The 20,000-nt window shown below is 36.8% G+C and overlaps 2 long non-coding RNA genes across 2 annotated transcripts in view; one reads left to right on the top strand and one right to left on the bottom strand.

The window, feature by feature from the left end:
- LOC135202467 (uncharacterized) overlaps positions 1 to 20,000 on the bottom strand; it is a 311,171-nt gene that overhangs the window by 32,310 nt on the left and 258,861 nt on the right. The window lies entirely within an intron of this gene.
- Positions 8,798 to 12,544, top strand: LOC135202056 (uncharacterized). The gene is made up of 3 exons (XR_010311661.1): positions 8,798 to 8,924; positions 9,399 to 9,485; positions 12,278 to 12,544. It is a non-coding gene; the product is annotated as an uncharacterized LOC135202056 (long non-coding RNA).

Raw genomic sequence — 20,000 nt, 5'->3', positions numbered from 1 at the left:
ATTTATCCCACCCCCCCAATGCGGTACGATCCAATAACAGAGCCGGGGATAACGGCAAAACCACCCGCTCGTCCCCCCTTGGCAAAACAATATTATGGGGCCATCCTCCTCGACCACTTGGGACCGAAAAATACAAGTCCAACTGCTTAGCTTCACCAGTGAGTGGTCGCTCTTGACACGTCGTCCTCTCGACGACGAAAAAACGCCATTGCTTTGCTGCTGCCCAGTGAAGTCGCACTCGCAAGTCGTCCTCTTGACGACTAAAAACACGCTATTGCTGCTGCCCATGAGGTCTACTCGACCACGTCGTCCTTTCGACGACGAAACACGCCAATCTGGCCAAAGGCTGTCGACCTCCAACTCGAAAGTCATACTCCATACGACGACTTCAACCAAATAAACCAGGTATCCAGTACCTGGCGCTGCCTCATGCTGGTCCACAGGTAATCATACCGACTGCCTCTGACTGACTGGTCGTGTCTGCCCTCCATAACCTGACTGGTTGTTCTGCCCTCCCAGAACCTGACTGACGAAGTTTGACGCCATCCACCAGCGTCAACTCGCCAGCATTAAAACACAAAACAAAGGAGGCAACAATCCACCAAGGGAACAATCGGCAAACGATTGTTCCTAAAACACCTCCCCACCTAACAGAAAAAAAAAAATTATTATTATTAATTTTTTTTTTGTTTTTACAAACAAAATACTCTTACCCCGTTGCTGCCACACCCCCGTCAGCCAAACAGAACCAACCCTGGCCTAAGGTCGCCAATATTACGATCTCGACTCTAGAGATCGACAGTTCTTAAAAATAATAAGCAATTGGGCTGTAATGACTGACGACAGGTGACAAACAAAGGAGGGAGGAGCAAACAAAGTCAAAAAAAGTTACCTTAAAATTAATTTTATTTTACATAAATGTACAGCGTCAAGGTTCTGGTGGCAAAAAAAGAAAAACAAAAAAAATTTATCAATTTAATAATAATATATAAAAACCAGTATCAATAGAAATAGGCAGCATAAGACATTAAAATTAATACTGAAGCGGCATAAATGATAGTCAGAGCAAAACGGGAACACTTCTTTAACGATGAGACCCCAGGTCCAATGCGGGACGATCAAGACAGAGCCGATAACGGCTAACCACCTCGTCCTTGGAAACAATATGGACATCCTCCTCGACCACTGGACGAAACAAGTCACTGCTGCTGCCCAGTGGAGGTCGCTCTTGACACGTCGTCCTCTCGACGACGAAAAAACGCCATTTGCTGCTGCCCAGTGAAGTCGCACTCGACAAGTCGTCCTCTTGACGACGAAACACGCTGCTTGCTGCCCATTGAGGTCGTACTCGACACGTCGTCCTTTCGAGACGAAAACACGCCAATGCTGGCCAAAGGCTGTCGACCTCCAACTCGAAGTCATACTCCATACGACGACCTTCAACCAAATAAAACCAGGTATCCAGTACCTGGCGCTAGCCTCATGCTGGTCCACAGGTAATCATAAACCCGACGCCTCTGACTGACTGGTCGTTCTGCCCTCCATAACCTACTGGTTGTTCTGCCCCCTCCAGAACTGACTGACGAAGTTTTGAACGACCATCACCAGCCGTCCAACTCGCTCCAGCATTAAAAACACAAAACAAAGGAGGGCAAACATCCACCAAGGAACAATCGGCAAACGATTGTTCCTAACATATATATATACTATATATATATCTATATAATATTCTATATATATTATATATATATCTATATATCTATATATATAGATATATATAGATATATATATATATATATATATATATGTCTGTGTGCATAGTGTAGTGTGTATGTGCTCACCTTTAATTATCAGCAAGCTAAAAACTTCAAATAAAAAGTAACAATCCGTCACAATATCAATTATTGATTCAGTAAAACATTGAACAATCATTAATCTATGCAAGTGACATTTCAGATGAGTCACTTCACTCTACAACTCAGTAATGCATGAGTAACCATCTATCGGGAAGATATAGAGGTCAGTCATAAATATAACATTCTACGTATATGTAAGAAGCTTGCGCCCTATGCCATAACAAACTTCAATTAATTATATAGTTTACATAACCAACAAGTACACGCGCTCCCTATCTCCACCCTTTCCATATGCTGAACGATAACATTACTCATCGCCTCCAAAATATTTGAGCACTCAAGGGATAATTGTTTACCACTCGGGTCTGTAGACACTCGACTTGCCTTACGCTTAGTTTCCAACTCCCCCTGGACTGTAAAGGCCAGCTGGAAGCGTCCTGCAACGAATATTCCTATTGTAGAACAGAGCACATCTTTAACTTGCACAGAAATCAAAGCGTATTAAAAATAACCATTTAATACGTGCGACGACTACTGCTGAGTAAATTCAGAATTGTGACTGCATTACAGACGCAGGTCATCTAAGTGTGTAAAGTTACAAGAAAAGAAATTAAAATTTGGGGAGAAATGACATGCAAACTTTTCAATCTGTTAATAGTGACACTGAGAATCATTGGTGGGTTTCCTTATTTTCGAAAAAGTGATACTCTTGGAAAAAGAAAATCTTTCATGGATGACTTGGAGAAGGAAACTCAACTCAGTAAGAACTTGGAAGCCCTGCCGACTTTCTATAGAACAAAATGGTCATATGTGTGGCCGGCAGTAATGATAACAATCCAGTTTGCTCTATTTACGAGTAAAATAATCACACTCAAGGACTATGCGCAGCAGACAATTGATAGAGGGAGCAAAACAGAATCTATGGCTACAGTATTTTGCTATAACACAGACGTAATTCTTACCTTGGTTCTCAGTGTACTAACATTATACAAAAGTTCTTCACTTGTCCAGCTGGTAAACCAGCTGAACCTTGTAAGTACTAACTCAAAGGGTGAATGGCTCGTCCATAAAGATCTCTTATTTATTATTTTCAATGTAATATCTATCCTGGCACATTTTGGAGTTGGAATACTCATGAATATTGCTCATAAAGCCAGCGACACTATGCAAAATTTAACTCTGCCTTTCAAGCTAATCATGATGGCGTCCCATACCTTCACATTTTTACTCTACAGTACTTTGATGAATATGTTTTATACCGGGGCTCAGACCATAGCACTTGCTTTCCAGGGTGTGGCAGGAACTCTAAAAGCAACTCTGCCAAATAAGAAATCACACTCATTTGATAGAGATGCAATTAAGCCCCGTGAAAACTTAATCCTCACTGATTCCCACAATCAAACTCGTGCGGAAGTGCTAGATCCAAAACAGAAGAATCTAAGAGCCATCTCAGAGGCTTTAGATCAAATAATGCATCTTCAAGCAAGTCAGAACTGTCTGACAGACTATTTCAGCTGGATGGTCATCATCATAATACTCCACTCGATGACTGTGCTGACAGTGTTCCTTTTCATAATAACGACTGGAGTTCACATCTACAACTACTACCACATAGCAGCTCTAGTCCTAAACTGCACCAAGTTTATTCTGGCCATAGTACTCCTTTGTCTTGCTCCAGAGAACGTCATCAGACAGGTTAGTAACAAAATTTCAAACGTTTGGAGGAGATAGGCAAATTTGCTGATGTCTTGGAGGGGAAGAAAAGGAAGTAGCTCGGGATAGAATTTTTTAAACCTTTTTCTTTAAAAGAAAGAAAATTTTTGGTATTTGACTAAGCAACAAAGGGGGGAAATTTGGGTTTCTGGTCATAAAAGGCTTAGGTTACTGAAGTTTAAGATAATTTTGAAAAGTGGAACTTGCAGCAGCAATAAGATATTCAATACGTATGCCAAAGTAGTTCCGAGTTTTAAATGTTTTAGCATCTTCATCCATTGTCTTACGTGCTTCTTAGTGCTGGAAAATTACACAACCTTCCTTGGAAGAGATAAAACAGATTCTGACTTGCTGGACTGAACTTTGTCGTTTACGGTATCCAGTGAGATAGCAGGTCATAACTCGGCTAAACTACATTCCATTGTGATATGGTCTTCATCTTCCTTCCCTGTCTTGATCAGGTTAGGTAATGAAATGTTTAGAGAGGACTCAGTTGCAGCAGAAGAACCAAGCTTAGAGACAAATTAAGAGTTTGTTTTCATATGGTCCGAGAGAGGTAGAAGCAGAGATAATGGATCTGACTCCCTTATATTCTGAGTAATCCATGAGGCAAATTTCGAGGGAACTGGGGATTTTTCAGGTTTTTAATAAGAGGCATATGATGACTCAATAATCTATCACTCTCCTTCAGCTTTTGGTTAGTGTTACCTCTACTAACTTACTCTGTGTTTGGAGTTTCCAGGATAATCTGTTGAAAATTATACAAACGGCACATCTTTGAGTGTAGAGTATGCCAACCTTTACAGTGATAGCTAATCCTATCAGCAAGACACTTGACTTACACTACCATGCTCTTTTGAACGCACATAGCATTTAGGTTACATATGTTAACTTGTGAATCTTCTTTGTTGCAAATATTACTTTGCAACAAACCAACCCATTGTGACAGGCAGGTATGAATGAGACTAAAGAATGCATTTTAAATCTCCTAAGGGCTAAATTAGAACACTGAAGCCATTGCTTGAACCTTTACTGCACCCATGATGTAGTTTTACTTAATTGAACAGAAAAATTAGTTTTACCTTATGAATACCCTTATCTAAGTCGCAGTGACCAGCAATCATGTTAAAACTAAACCTGGTCGCTGAAGAATCCTTGGATGGTCAGATATTCCCCTGAGTAAGTAATCTATTCTATTTCAAAGAGATTGTAGACTTCATCCATACTGCTGTAATCAACGGATCGGGAATAGATTCCAAAATTACTGACAGTTTTTATGAGGTTTGAATCTTAATGGCAGTTCCCTTTTTGAGTGTATGACTGGTGGAGTATGGAACAATTTAATAATTTCTGACAGCAGAGCCAACCCGCAGCGTACATATGCCGAAAGTGTAATTGCTGGATTCTTCCGTTTGAGGGTCCCATCACTGCATGCAATTAAAGAGGCACTTCACAGCATGTGAAAAATACATTAATTTAAATTCTGGTGAACTTTAAATAATTTCAGAGAATATGTGTATTCTATTAACTATGCACACGTACTGCACTCCATTTACAAAACAAGCCTAAGGCACTTATCACCCAAGTTGACCTATCATTGATCAAGCAATCACGAAGTTGATGCAATAGCTAATGGCCACTCATAATTATGCAAACAGCCACAAATATCGTAGCTGATAACATAACCGACACCAACTACCAAGAAAATATGACACTTCACTCTAATCACTGCCAGTTACTCTTGGATATCAGTATCTTGTGCAACTGCTGCTTAATTAAGTGAAAACTGTGGTATAAACCTAAAAACTGCTTTTTAAGGAGATTAAATGTGATGTGATATGAACATTTTTCTTGCTCCCAAGAAGTGCTTTTCAAGAGAAAACAGCTTCGTGCTGGAAAGAAATGAATAGGTGGCTGCACTGTGATAACGGATATGGCTTTTAAAGTGCTACATATTTTGGTTACCATACTCAAGATTCTTGGCGGCTTCCCATTTTCCTACAGAACAAAAGATGACGAGGACGAAGAGGAAAGCAACAAAGAGGGAACAGTTCTTCATAAAACAAATATAAAAACATTTCTGAACGTTGAAAAAGCACCACAGTCCTTTTATCAATTCAGGAAAAACAAATGGCTTATTTTGTGGTCTCTGGTATTAATAGCTTTTTACGTTTCACTGTTTAATTATATAACAATTACTGGAACAGATACTTTTGGCTTTTCTAATCAAACAAAGACAGAAATAGTCACCAGCATCATACTTACATTCATACAATCGACTCTGTCTCTGGCACTTTTGATTTTGAGCGTCTGCCTCAGCCCCAAACTAGTTCATTTCCTGAAGCAGTTAATGTTTCTTAAGAGAATGCCACATGTGAAGAAATTTCAATTCCATAAGCAATTTTTCCCTATAATATGTAATTTTGTTACGTGTTCGTGTCAATTTCTCACAGTGACTCTGCTGCTGCTATCATACGATAGTGAACAAGAGAAGAGTAATGTCATTTACGGGCTCATTCGAGGTTGCTTCTATCAGTTCTACTTCCTATTACAAATAACTCTCATTAATATGTTCTACGAAAGTGCAAACACAATAGCATCTGCTTATGAAAAAGTAAATGAAATTCTACAGAAATCCTTTTCCTACAATGAAGTTGGGGAACCGCATGACATTCTACAGAAATCCTTTTCCTACAATAAAGTCGGGGAACCGCAAAATAAGTCTGAATTCTTCTCACGAGTTGAAACTCATGGAATAAAGGGTGTCTGCGCCAGATTCCCAAGGACCAACGTCCTCAAAATGAAGCATCTACGTCTGAAGCATAAAGCGAACAAATGTCACAATTTCAAAATCATTCTGAAAATACCTGATCAGCAAGCTGAGACCTATTTAAGGCGTTCCCTGAACAAAGTGCTTTTAAGATGCAGAGAGAAGATTCTTCACCTTAACAAATGTCAACGATACTTGAATGATTATTTTTCATGTCAGATAATCATTATCCTACTAAATTCCATAACATCTTTGACACTCTTCTTATTCCATTTAACATCCCAACATGCTCCTCTCAATGCCTACAGAGAAATTGCTCCTCTACTTGTTTCTCTCAAGTATGTGGGGATGACGATATTCATTTGTTTGACACCCGACAATACCAGAAGACAGGTAAGGACACTTGCAGTAATTGAGCCCAACTTATTTCAATATATTTCAGTAAGTTCACCATGACTAAAGATTTAGTTTCCATCACTGTTAAAGATATAATTCTGAGTGGTTACAGTTATGCTTTTATTCACTTCCCCGAACGAAAGTAAAAAGTTAAACTATATAAACTTTTTTTTTTTGTTCTCTCATGAAAATTAAATTATTGATAATCTTGTATGGTGCTTGAAGACAGGCAACAAAACTCGCGTGCAAATTTACTTCCAAAATACGTTTCCTAAATAACACGCTATTTGCAATATGCTACCTTTTAATAGATACCATTTCGGTCTCAGAAAAATCACCATTTCATTTAAAGCTGAAAATAAGCACCTTTAACTATGGAACCTGGAATAAGAGGCAACAGTTTCCAATTTCCTTAAACACTCCCGATATCTATGGCTCTTATTGTCATTTATCTGAAACACTCCCGATATCTATGGCTCTTATTATCATTTAAGGCAATTGTGGTTATTATCATCATCTTCTTAAGCCAAGGTTAAAGTGTTAATCGACTGACAACCTCAAGTGCTGATACATGAATGAATAAAGAAAGAAAGGAAATATTAATCTTCATAACATCATTACAAGTCCTTCGTGTGATTACTTATTGATCACGGCTGTACTCTTCTTTGTACATTTAATCATGTTGCCTTTATGCTTATCTAAACTCCATATGAATATTGTTTATACTGGATCTGCAAATATTAATATCTGCCACACACACACACCAAATTACGTATCTCACCCTCTTCAAACCATTTCCCGCTAATGTTAATCATTTTATTAAAATCTCCGGAGATATATCCCAAGTAGTTTCATTGCCCTGAATGTCTGCAGGGTTAAAAAGGTACACGATTTTATTTCAAAACAAAGCTTCCTGGAAAATCTCTCAGGAACTGAAGTTTTTTATTCAAAGGAAAATCCGACTTCAAAATATAACCACTGATCGTGTTAGTGAGAGTGTTTTATGTTTTCACTGTTGTGTATATAGTTTGCTTTTCCTAAGCTAGGTTATTCTGGCTTCATTGTGACCCACAGCCCCTCCCCAATAACCTGAGGTCAGTTACAGGTATTGGTAACGGAATTTATCTTGCTTACTTTCTCTTACTCTGGGAGTAAGCCTACAAACTACTTTGTTATTGTTGTTGTTGTTGTTGTTAGGGAGTTATGAAAGGTCTATGGAAGAGCATAAAAAGGTCTAAAAAAAGGTTAAAGATGCATGAATTTTAGGATAGGATATTTATGATTTATTTATTAGAATGAAATGTAAATATTAAATAATGTGCATGTTACACAGCACAGAAAAATTATTTCTAATAAAATACAGTGTATTTACTTTTTATTTTCGTTGGTGAAACAAAGCTCTATTTGACCAAAGATTTTAGCACGTTTTAATCATTGTTTACAACTTATGAGTGTGGGGAACATCTTGCACGCGTCCCGAGTAAGTTGGAGGTTCAGACAACGCCTTGTTTTTTTCTTATTTTTATAATCACTTTTCAATTGTAAAACTAGAACTCAGATGTTCGACCTTCGTGCGCTCTGAATTAACTACAATCTACACTTAAAGGGGCAAGCTAAAAGATACAAATTCTCCTGGAGAGAAGTGGCTGATTTCGCCATGTTTACGTTTCAAAATGAACGGCAACTGACACTTAGACATCAAAAGCAATGTAACAGGGTTACTTTTTGTCGTTCGTAAAAACAAGATAAAACTGAAAGGCAACCTATTTGCAGCAGTCCGTGAAAGAAACAGTAAATGGTAGATCAATATTTTCATCTACAGTGTTTCCCTTCGCCCGCAGTGAAGGTTAGAGTACGGGAAGCTATAAAATAGCCCCTCAAGCGTCTAAGCTAACCATCGGAATTAAATATAAAGAGCAATATGGCAGCGATTTTCGCCTTTTCCCTCAAATGTTTCATCGTTGAAGCTAAGAAATGTTATAAGACATTGGAAGAGAGTCATCTTACATTGTGAAAACTGCCCAAGAAAAATTAGCATTTGAGGTCGGAAGAGAATTCCACTTATTCAAGATGGTCTAATTGACCTTTTTTTTTTTCATTTTCTTTTTTTTCATTTACAGAGAGAAAAACTGGTGTCTTACATTCTACTGCAGCAGGTCCGTTCACAGGATCCCGTCTACAGACAGAAGGTAGGTTTACACTTTTAGAGATTCTAGAGATGTAAACAGTTTTCGCTTAGCAATGTTTACTAAAGGCAAGGGATTCAGTTCCTGATATTTGTATGGTGATAATGACATAAAATATGTGTATGTACATATATACATATACATTCATACACACACACATATATGTATATATTATATATACACAGATTTAATATATACACACACGAGAGGACGAAATTATTATCAACCAAAAAAATTCACCTTCGGTTTACATATATGAAAATATATCAATTCCGGGGTAGAGCGAATTGGATATTGAAGGACATTTGCCGCTCGAATAATTTTTATATGAATCACGGTGATGTAATAATTATTCATACATACTATATATGTAATACAAAATTTACATAAACACGTACATATATTTATGGATATTCTGTCGCGTTCATATATTTTATTCTATGCTTAAAAACTCATAAAAATACATTGCTTTTCTAGCTCGGTGACCTCTTGCTGATTCTATCCGATTACCCTGACTTCAGCATGGGTCGCTTCTTCGTCATAGCCAGAGCCAGACTTGTCGATGTGAGTATTATAAGGACATTCTTAAAAAAAAACTCAATTATTGATGCAAGTACTTGACAGCAAATTTCAATGGTTGATATAAGTACTTGACAGAAATTTCAATTGATGATGCAAGTACTTGACAGAAAATTTCAATTGGTGATGCAAGTACTTGACGGAAAATTTCAATTGTTGATGCAAATACTTGACAGTACTTGACGGAAAATTTCAATTGGTGATCGCACTCAATTATTGACAAGTACTTGACCGGTACTTCTTTTCCAAATTGTTTGATGCAGTACTTGACGGAAATTTTCCAAATTGTTTGATGCAAGTACTTGACGGAAAATTTCATTGTTGAATGCAAGTACTTGACGGAAATTTCAATTGTTGATGCAAGTACTGACGGAAAATTTCAATTGAATGATGCAAGTACTTGACGGAAAACAAATTTGGTTGATGCAGAAGTACTTTGACGGAAAATTTCAATTGTTGATGCAAGTAACTTGACGGAAAATTTCAAATTGTTTGATGAAAGTACTTTGACGGAAAAATTTTCAAATTGTTGATGCAAGTTACTTTGACGGAAATTTCATTGTTGATGCAAAGTACTTGACGGAAAAATTTCAATTGTTGATGAAGTCTTGGAGGAAATTTCAAAATTGATGAAAGTACTTAACGGAAAATTTCAATTGTTGATGCAAGTACTTGACGGACAAGAAAAATTTCTTCAAAAATTCTTGATGCAAAGTACTTGACAGAAAATTTCCATTGTTGATGAAAGTACTTGGCGGAAAATTTCAATTGTTGATGAAAGGTTCTTGGCAGAAAATTTCAATTTTGATGAAAGTACTTGACGGAAAATTTCAATTCTGGATGCAAGTACTTGACGAAGAATTTCAATTGTTGATGCAAGTACTTGACGGAAAATTTCAATTGTTGATGAAAGTACTTGACGGAAAATTTCAATTGTTGATGCAAGTACTTGACGGAAAATTTCAATTGTTGATGAAAGTACTTGACGGAAAATTTCAATTGTTGATGCAAGTACTTGACAGAAAATTTCAATTGTTGATGAAAGTACTTGACGGAAAATTTCAATTGTTGATGCAAGTACTTGGCAGAAAATTTCAATTGTTGATGCAAGTACTTTACGGAAAATTTCAATTGTTGATGCAAGTACTTGACAGCAAATTTCAATCGTTGATGCAAGTACTTGACAGAAAATTTCAATTGATGATGCAAGTACTTGACAGCTAAATGTATTACATTTACGTTTATTTTTTTCATTTAAGTATGATTTAAAAATTTCAACCTGATTTAGTCTCAGCGCAATGCTCAATTTTATTCCTCTAACTTTTGAGATGACTTTTTGTCAGTCCGTCCGCCCTCAGATCTTAAAAACTACTGAGGTTAAAGGGCTGCAAATTGGTATGTTGAATATCCACTCTTCAATCATCAAACAAACCAAATTGCAGCTCTCGAGCCTCAGTAGTTTTTATTCTATTTAGGGTTAAAGTTAGCAATAATCGTGCATCGGCAACGCTATAGGACAGGTCACCAACAGGCCGTGGCTGAAAGCTTCATGGGCCAACGGCTCATATAGCATTGTACTTCGTACAGAAAACTCGATTGCGGATTTTTTACTTACTTTAGTTCTATCTTAATTCCTTTTTTTACACTAACCGTAATATTTATACCCCTGACATGCCTGCTTCCTAAATATTTTTGTGAAGCCTGACCCATATCTTCTCACATATGTTTATGATTCCTGCAACTGTAATAACACGTAGGTGCACACTCACAAACATTACGTAAATTGACGGGTATTGACGCTGAAAACCTTGTAGCAACATTTTAATGACCGTTTCCAGAAGGTAACTATACCCTCTGCTCTTCAATGAGATAACTGCTGCTAAAATAAAAACTTGAATGGGCTAGTAACGTACCTACGATAAAATTCTTATTCAATATTCTACTTTTTGGCATGAGTAAAACTAGCTGAGATTCAAAACAAATAACACGAGTTTTTTTTTTTTAGCTACTTGTAACTTCCCTGATATTCCCAGTGGGATTTATTCTCGTTTCTCATTTCATTGTAATTTTTAAACACATCATGCAATGGAATTTTACTCTAATGATTATTATGTCACTATACTCTGGCCAATATTTGACGTTTTCTCTACCAAAGGAATGAATTTAGTAGAATGAAGTGTATACTTGTCAATAAAAGCTGGGCCTCATTGTGGGTGTTATTAAAACAAATACATGAAACTTCATTTCTTGAGTATTTTTTAGTCTATCAGCAAAACTGTAACAATGGAGACACGCACATTAAATATATATATATATATATAATATATATATATATATATATCATATATAATATATATAATATACTATATAATAATATATATATATACTATAATTATATATATATATATATAAAATATATATAATATACATATATCTATTTCATTGTTGTGTCACGAAAAGAATAAAAGGAAACTCACTTTTATATTTCCTTTCACCGTCCTTCGTTGATAAAAACTAACCGAGTATAGAAACGCGTCAAATTACGATACTTTACACACACACACAGATATATATATATATATATATATATATATATATATATATATATATATATATAATATATATATATATATATATATATATATATATATATATATATATATATAGATAGATATAGATAGATAGATAGATATGATAGAACTATATATTTGTGTGAGTGCGCACGCGCGCGTTGATGTTCCAGTCCTGTCAGTGAACGATTGTCACTTTCATTCCAGATATCGAGCTTCATCGCCATGTACGTGGTGATTCTACACCAGTTCCGGACCAGTGAGACCGGGGACGGAAAAACAGATTCTGAGAATCCTGCGAATGCAACAGAATCCTCCTACTGAAAGTCTGGCACTGAGAAACAATCTGAAGTCTAGAAAGGGATTAACTCGGTTATGTATCCACCTCACCTCCGAGGTGCTAGTACCAAGGCTTTGGCTATAGTAGATTCACATCAACCTTACATTTGACGTCTAGGCCAGTCCTCTACGACACCCCTGATTGGCTGTTGATAAACTGATCACAGGGCTGGAAACTATCAGTCTCTCGAGAGAGTTCACATAAGGAGGATGTATGTTCCACCTCTCCTGAGGGATACGTCTTTCAGGAGAGGTGGAACATATATCCTACCTATGTGAACTCTCTCGAAAGACTGAGAGTTTCCAGCCCCGTGACTGGCTTATCAACAGCCAATCAGGAGCGTTATAAGGGACGGGCCTAGACGTCAAATGCACGGTTGATGTGAATCTACTATAGTACCATGGTGGAAGCTCCTTGGGACGCCGTGTTCAGTACTAGTCCCTCGGGGATGAAAGTATTTTCTACACCCATTACTGTATTGTGTGGCAGACAAATCATATCAATAAACGATATCTTCATGCGGCCGCCCACTTTACCTATCATGAGTTTATCCTGGACTTTGACAGAGGTGGCTATATATTTGGTTAATACCGTCTGGAAATGCGTCATAAATGTCTGAATGCAATTTCGAGCACTGGCTTTATACTTCATATACCACTGTTGTATTTTCCAATGCATTATTGTTATTAGGTAGTACTCAGTTAGAAATGTATCACATCAAACAGAAAAAAAAAAATTTACCTCTTGCCTAATTTCGTCCCATTAGTATGTCTGTCACAACTGGGAATATTTGGCACTTTTCCAATACCGTATTCTTATTCTAATCATATGTATATACTATTTTAACATTGGTTAATGTTTAACTACTTGTATGGGACGCCATATTCGTGCACTCTTCAGCTTGAGTAACTTGAAACTTTTATTCGTTTAGGATTAGAAGACAGAATCGGACTAAATAGCCGAAATTTAGTCCTACCTCTGTGGAGAGAATAATAGTATACGACTGAATAGAGAGCAGAAATGCCTAACGTACATTAAGTCTTTGGAGATTTATTTGGCTTTTAAAAAATGGCTGTTGCATGGAGAATACATTAGAATATTATGTTTAATCCATGCTAAGAGTTCTTAGCTTTACTCAAGATTATTTTTCTTTATTCTAGAAAATGTTAAGAGCTGAAGGAAAGCTCAAAAGAGGAAACTAATTCCAAATGAAAATTCACGAGCGAAGGTAAGAGGGTCATCGTGTGGCTAACAGAATCAGTTGGTGCAAGAAGTGTGAAAGAGGTGAAAGGAACAAGAGAGGGACCAAAAAAAAAAATAAGAAAGAGAGAGAGAGAGAGAGAGAGAGAGAGAGAGAGAGAGAGAGAGAGAGAGAGAGATAAGGTATCTTTTTACTTGGAAATGAAATTGTCAACAATAAGCCGCTTGGTTACGGTGTAAGGAACTTCCGTTCAAATATTATTAATAAATGTATAAATGAAGAGTTGTTCCAGCTCATAAAGACAATATGTATTACTATATTCAAATACTTGTTCTTGGTTGATTATATCGAAAACGACAAGTTTGTAAAGCACATTCTTTTATTGTAGAAATAAGATAGAAATAAGACACATAAGACGAATGTAAAACATTCTTTTATAGTAGAAATAAGTCAGATAAGATGAAATAACACATTCAACTTCAACTTTCAATGTTTTAAAATAAGCACAATAGATAAATAAGTAAAAATACCATTATAAGAAGCAACACAAAGGCAAGAATATAATTTCGTAGTTCTGTTAATAACATGTCTATGTTCCCTTTCAGACAAGATCCGTACTTGTTCTTGCATTAGGAGCCAATGCTCCACCAACAAAATCTTGCTGTATCCACATCTGACGTGCCTCACTCAATCAATGTAACTCATATCCATTATTATCATTATTATCATTAATTATTAACAATAATCGTCAATCTGTATCCTCATCAATAAACGATGTATTTATATTCTATCTCTCATTAAAACGATCCATACTACGTTAAGAACATCACAAATTACAAGTTCAGTATAAGCACTTACTCATGTGGCCTCATTTTGAACTATTAGCTTTGACTCCATAGTTTCTAGGCATCATGTTTAAAGGATGAAATTATTATTGTAAAAATAGGTACTTGACATTTCAAAACATTACTCAAAATGGATGCAATATATGGATGCCAATGTCAGTTTTGATGGCACCTGATCTACAGGGGTCATAGGTCAACAACTGAGGTTGCTTTTGTAACAGAAGTGAAATTGGGAGCTGTCTTTGATTTCATGGTACTTCATCAAATTACCTACTTTTTAAATAGCAAACTGAAAATGCCTAAGGAACGGCACCGCACAGAACCACCGTCATTAAAAATTAGAAAAAGTTACAAAAGTAAAATAGATCATAGTGGTTACTGCTTTTTCAGTGGGGATGATGAACTTGGAATTGAGCCAAGTTAGCATGAAACCAAAACACAGGAGATCTTTGAAAAATAAAGGTAAGCTACCAAACAGTCAAGCTTCTTGTGGTGGCTACAAAATACTTGATGTTACAAATTTGGATAAATGAGGCAAGTAGATGACTGATCAAGTAATCAAAAAGTAATTTTTTCCAACATCACTTCAAAGAAAATTTGAGGACGAACGAAACGATGCAAAGCCATAAATTATTATTTTTCTTTAATGCAACACAGTGGAGTATACAGGAAACACAAAAATAACAGAAACAAATATTCGACATGCTGGTACCATGTGCGGTGCTTTAAACTTTGCCCTCTTAGTGTGAATAGAAGTATGAATGCCCAATGTACCAGTGGGTGACAAAGCAAAATTAAAAAAAGGCAGCATACAAGAAATTTCTGAAGGTTAAACTACCATGGATAAAATTCGTGAACGGCAATAAAGGCGGAACTGATTGCCAGCAACGCCACCTGTTGCTTGCAAATCTGGATAAAGTAGATGGACAAAATCCTAACGTGCAACCCACTGTAATTCTGTAATGCAATGACATTTCCAAAGTGATTTGAAAAATTATATAAACTTACTCATCCGAATAAATCACCCATAACTGGTTTTCTGCATCATGATGTACATGCAATGAAAAAATACAATGGCATAATATACTTATTCTATATAAATCCATTATTTGTGCCGTGTATCATGATTGCATTGTCGTGTTACACAGTAGTGTAATACGTAAACATTGTCACGAACTGGTTACACGTTTCATGAATCATATTATACAATGATATATGATATAACTGTTACATCGTTATCGTCTAGTCACGCAGTGGTTCCCAAACTTTTCCAGTACATGATCCCTTTCAGTAGTACCAAACCTACCACGACCCCTATCTCTATAAGCCTTCTGAAAATGTACTAATTTCCAATGGTGCAGATACAATTAAACACTAAATTAAAGATTAATCCCAGCAGAGAGAGCAATAACAACAAACAAAAATGCTTATTAATGTTTATTAAAAAGGACTGATTTAATCATGTATTTTAATGAGAAGGATGTGTACTTGCTTTTTTGATACAAGCAAATCAGTTTCCTCAAAATTTTGGATCCTCCATGACCCCCAGAAAAAGGCTTATGACCCCTTTAGGTCTCATGACCCTCAGTTTGGGAACCCCTGCTCTAGTGGTTATTGTTTTCAAAGTAATCAGTTCTACACGCACGGCATGGACTGCCATGAATAGGCCATCTGAAAAGTGTCCCCCCCCCCCCCCCCCCTCCTCTGTTCTGTTGTTTGTTCCATATTAACCCAGCTTTAAACTGACACAGATATTTGATACAAAAGCAACTCGTATTAGGTTTATTCAGTGACATTGTTACTGAATAAACTGTGTTAGTAAAAAAATCATCATACATTGATGATTTTTGTACTGTGTTAATAAAAAATAATCATACATTGATGATTTTTGTACTGTGGTAATAAAAAATAATCATACATAGATGATTTTTGCACTGTGTTAATAAAAAATCATCATACACTGGGACGCATTCGCTAATAAAATTATAATTGTTGTGAAAAGCGAAGAATCTATAAAAACACCTGTAAGATCTTCAATGATAATGTTTCAGTCAGCGGCAAAAAAATGAGTTTTATTGACCATGAAGTTAATATTTTTTACTATAGGATCAAAGTAAGAAAAACAAGTGACTATCACATACGCACACATCATGGCTTGCCGAGCTTGTGAGAGTCTAATACGATGGGAGAAGAGCAAATTAAATCTGCAAAGCTAGATAAGCATCGTTTTTGCTACAGGGCCTACCTGGTAAACTGCACGAAAATTTCTAACATAGAAATAAGTCTATTTTCATATAAAATGCATCAATTAGAAACTAGTCACAGCAACCATGACATGGAATCGGGGGATTTATTCCAAAATTTTGCAAACTCTTGCAAAGACTAAATACTGTTATTACAACCTTGCCATGTAATAACATGTCAACAAATACTGTTTTGAGCGATGCATAATACTCTGTATATAGTTCAACATTTGAAGAAATTTAAACTACATAACACAAGTAAATGAACCGGATATTGAAAGAGAACCGTGTGCTTTGTACAGTGAAAGTGAATATAGTATTTAGGCCAAAGGCCAAGCACTGCGACCTATGAGGTCATTCAGCGCTGAAACGGATATTGACAGTAAAAGGTTTGAAAGGTGTAACAGGAGGAAAACCTAGCAGTTGCACTTTGAATCAAGTCTGAGGAGAGAGTGGAAAGCAAGATGGAAGAAAGAGAATATGAAAGGAGGTACAGTAAAAGTAATGAAAGGGGTGGCAGCTAAGGGCCGAAGGCACGCTGCAAAGAACCTTAAGTAATGACGGCACTAGCCTCCTACAGGGATGCTTTGTACAGGTCCCACTGGTTTGCTAACAGACCCGCCTAGTAGGGCGGTTTGGGGATAATATCAGTGCCCCATCATAATTCCTATCAAAATCTACATAATAAGTTTTGTGCCTTGAGGACTCAATATAAAAACTGTAACGCCACTGATTCTGTACAAAAACATAAACAAAATCTAAACTAGCAAGGTAAGGAGTGGGAACAAATCAACAGCCGAAATTAAACTGGCTTCTATTATCGACACACGAGCTCAGCGATTACCTGCTTATTAAAAGCACCCCTAATATATTCTCCCCTCAAATTCTTTGTAGGGAGAAGGCACACGCCTAATTGCTGTGCAAACATCTGACTGCCGTGAACTGTTCTTTAATACATAATTAAGACCGAACTTTGTGACCACGCGGTTAATTGTAATTTTTTTCCTTTTTTTTTTTTTTTTTTTTTTGTGGGGGGAGGTGTGGGAAATCATTAATTTGGCTAAAATGTCACACAAAATATAGAAGTCGAGTCATTAAATTTAAATGTAATTTAAACTTTACCTCAAAAATAAATATTTGAAAGTATTTAACGAGTCTTATCTTACTATGATGAAACTGTAGCCTTCCAAAATGTAAGTTAAACGAATATAAAAAAATAAAAGTCTTTAGGTAAAATATAAATATCTGAATGCATTTAACAAGTCTTATCTTACGATGATTAAACTGTAGTCTTACAAAAAGTAAGTTCAACGAATATTAACAAATAGAAGTCTGTAGGTGATTAGTCAGCCGGTGGATACCATCAAAGAGACCAGCCCAGTGCTTTTCTGAAGCATTTTATATGAAAAGAAAGCAAGAGGGGAAGTGATCAGCTTTTCCTCCGACGAAAAAAAAATATTCCCTCTTTCATGCTCTAAGGACTAAGGTCCTAATACCACCACCACCATCACCACATATCCCAGCCCCGACTTCCTTTTATCTGAGCATTCGACCTCTTTCACAAGATTACAGGAAAAAGGAGAGAGAGAGAGAGAGAGAGAGAGAGAGAGTTAGTTTATTGAGCTTAAGGGACCTTCATACAGGTGCCTTTTTAACCTGATTTAACGATCCTTGGTTTAATGTCGGGAGATTTATTTTCTTAGGGGTGTTCACTCCCTGCTTCCCTCTGTTTGCCGTTCTGGTCTCTCTCTCTCTCTCTCTCTTTCACCCTTCGCTCCACCTCTTTTACAGTGTTCTGTAAACAATTCTTCCACCGACCCTAACCCGTGCCAGAATGAACACTGGGAGAGCAATGAGAGGCTTTTCGATGTTAGCTACTTTTACTAGTTTATATCCGTAATCCCTTCACCTAATTAAAGCAAGAGAAGCTCAAAGCACGCCTCTTTAAAGGCCAGTATTGTAAGCAACTCACATTATTAAGTAGAAGCAAAGAAAACACAGGAAAAGGCTTCTCCTTGAAGAGTATTTCGTAAAAGAAACAGATGATTTTGAGATAAATTTTTCGAAAACAGATCATCAAGGATAAATCAGAAAGAGATGTGCATTTTTCACCTAAATTAAACTCATGAAAATTTAAGGTTAACTTAAATTATAAATTACATTTGATCAGCCATACCAGAGCTCTAAAGAACACAAGGGAGACACAAATGAAGGATACAATGAAAGTGATTTCATACAGTAAATGGCCATAAACAAACATTAAATAAGAGAAGACCAGTACCAGCTCCACGCCAGACACTGCTGGCAGTAACAAGTATGCAGTTATAAGGGAAAGTCTCACATCTGCCAAGGCACTGAATTTCATATAAACCCTGCCATTTCCCATAAGTGTTTTCGTCCTGTAGTTGAACACGGCTTCCGTACATGACAACGTCATGATCACAATTTCATCTACTAAATAATATTCGTCAAAGGTATTTCCCTAAAGTTGATGGAATTAACTGGAACATTCTTGAAGGTGTATGATAAACCGAGTACCATAATTGTTATGCATATATGTAGAAAGTTGACTGCAGTCACCATAATTCGGATTTATACTGGCAGCATGATATCAGCAATGTGGCAACATCCCTGCAATTGTTTAGAGATCACAAAGAACTAAGTCAGTCAGGCAGTAAGTCGCGATCTGTAGGGTAACAATTTGCATCACTTTGTACAATCATCACACAAACACACATACACACACACACACATTCACCAATTCCTGCTACTAAACTCTCAGGGATTCCGCCCCTCCACCATCCCCGACCCCTCTCCCCTCTTCTCTCCAAGATCATTCTTTCGTTTTATGCGCTTTCCCCTCACTCTGTTTGTCCCCTTCCTCGCTTCCCCTCGTCGTATTATCTCGCCGAGGCAGTTATTGCCGGTATTCGCCCAACCCTCAGTCCCATCGCGCCGTCTACTAAAAGCGACCATTGTGCGTTAGAAGAATTACAGATGTTCTGTCTCATCGTGAGGGGCAATTAGAGGTACTTTTATTGCTCCTGAGTAATGTATGACCTGACGGAGTGTGGGGCCTTACAATGTTACCTTCCAGTTTACTGGAAACTGCGCTATCAAAACAGATTACCTAAGCTTACTACATTTTCGGTTAAAATTTATTTACATAGTAGAACGATAGAGAGTTAATCTTGAAACACAGATGTTATCATTCTGCACACGTGAGGTTATACAATAAATCTAACCTAAATCATTCTTTTCATTACTTAAAAACATAAAGAAATATATAACACCATACCTA

The sequence above is a fragment of the Macrobrachium nipponense genome, chromosome 30 (genome assembly GCF_015104395.2).
Source record: "Macrobrachium nipponense isolate FS-2020 chromosome 30, ASM1510439v2, whole genome shotgun sequence".
NCBI lineage: Eukaryota > Metazoa > Arthropoda > Malacostraca > Decapoda > Palaemonidae > Macrobrachium > Macrobrachium nipponense.
The sequence above is the reverse complement of the archived record's forward strand: the minus strand, read 5'-3'. Positions and strand labels throughout refer to the sequence as shown.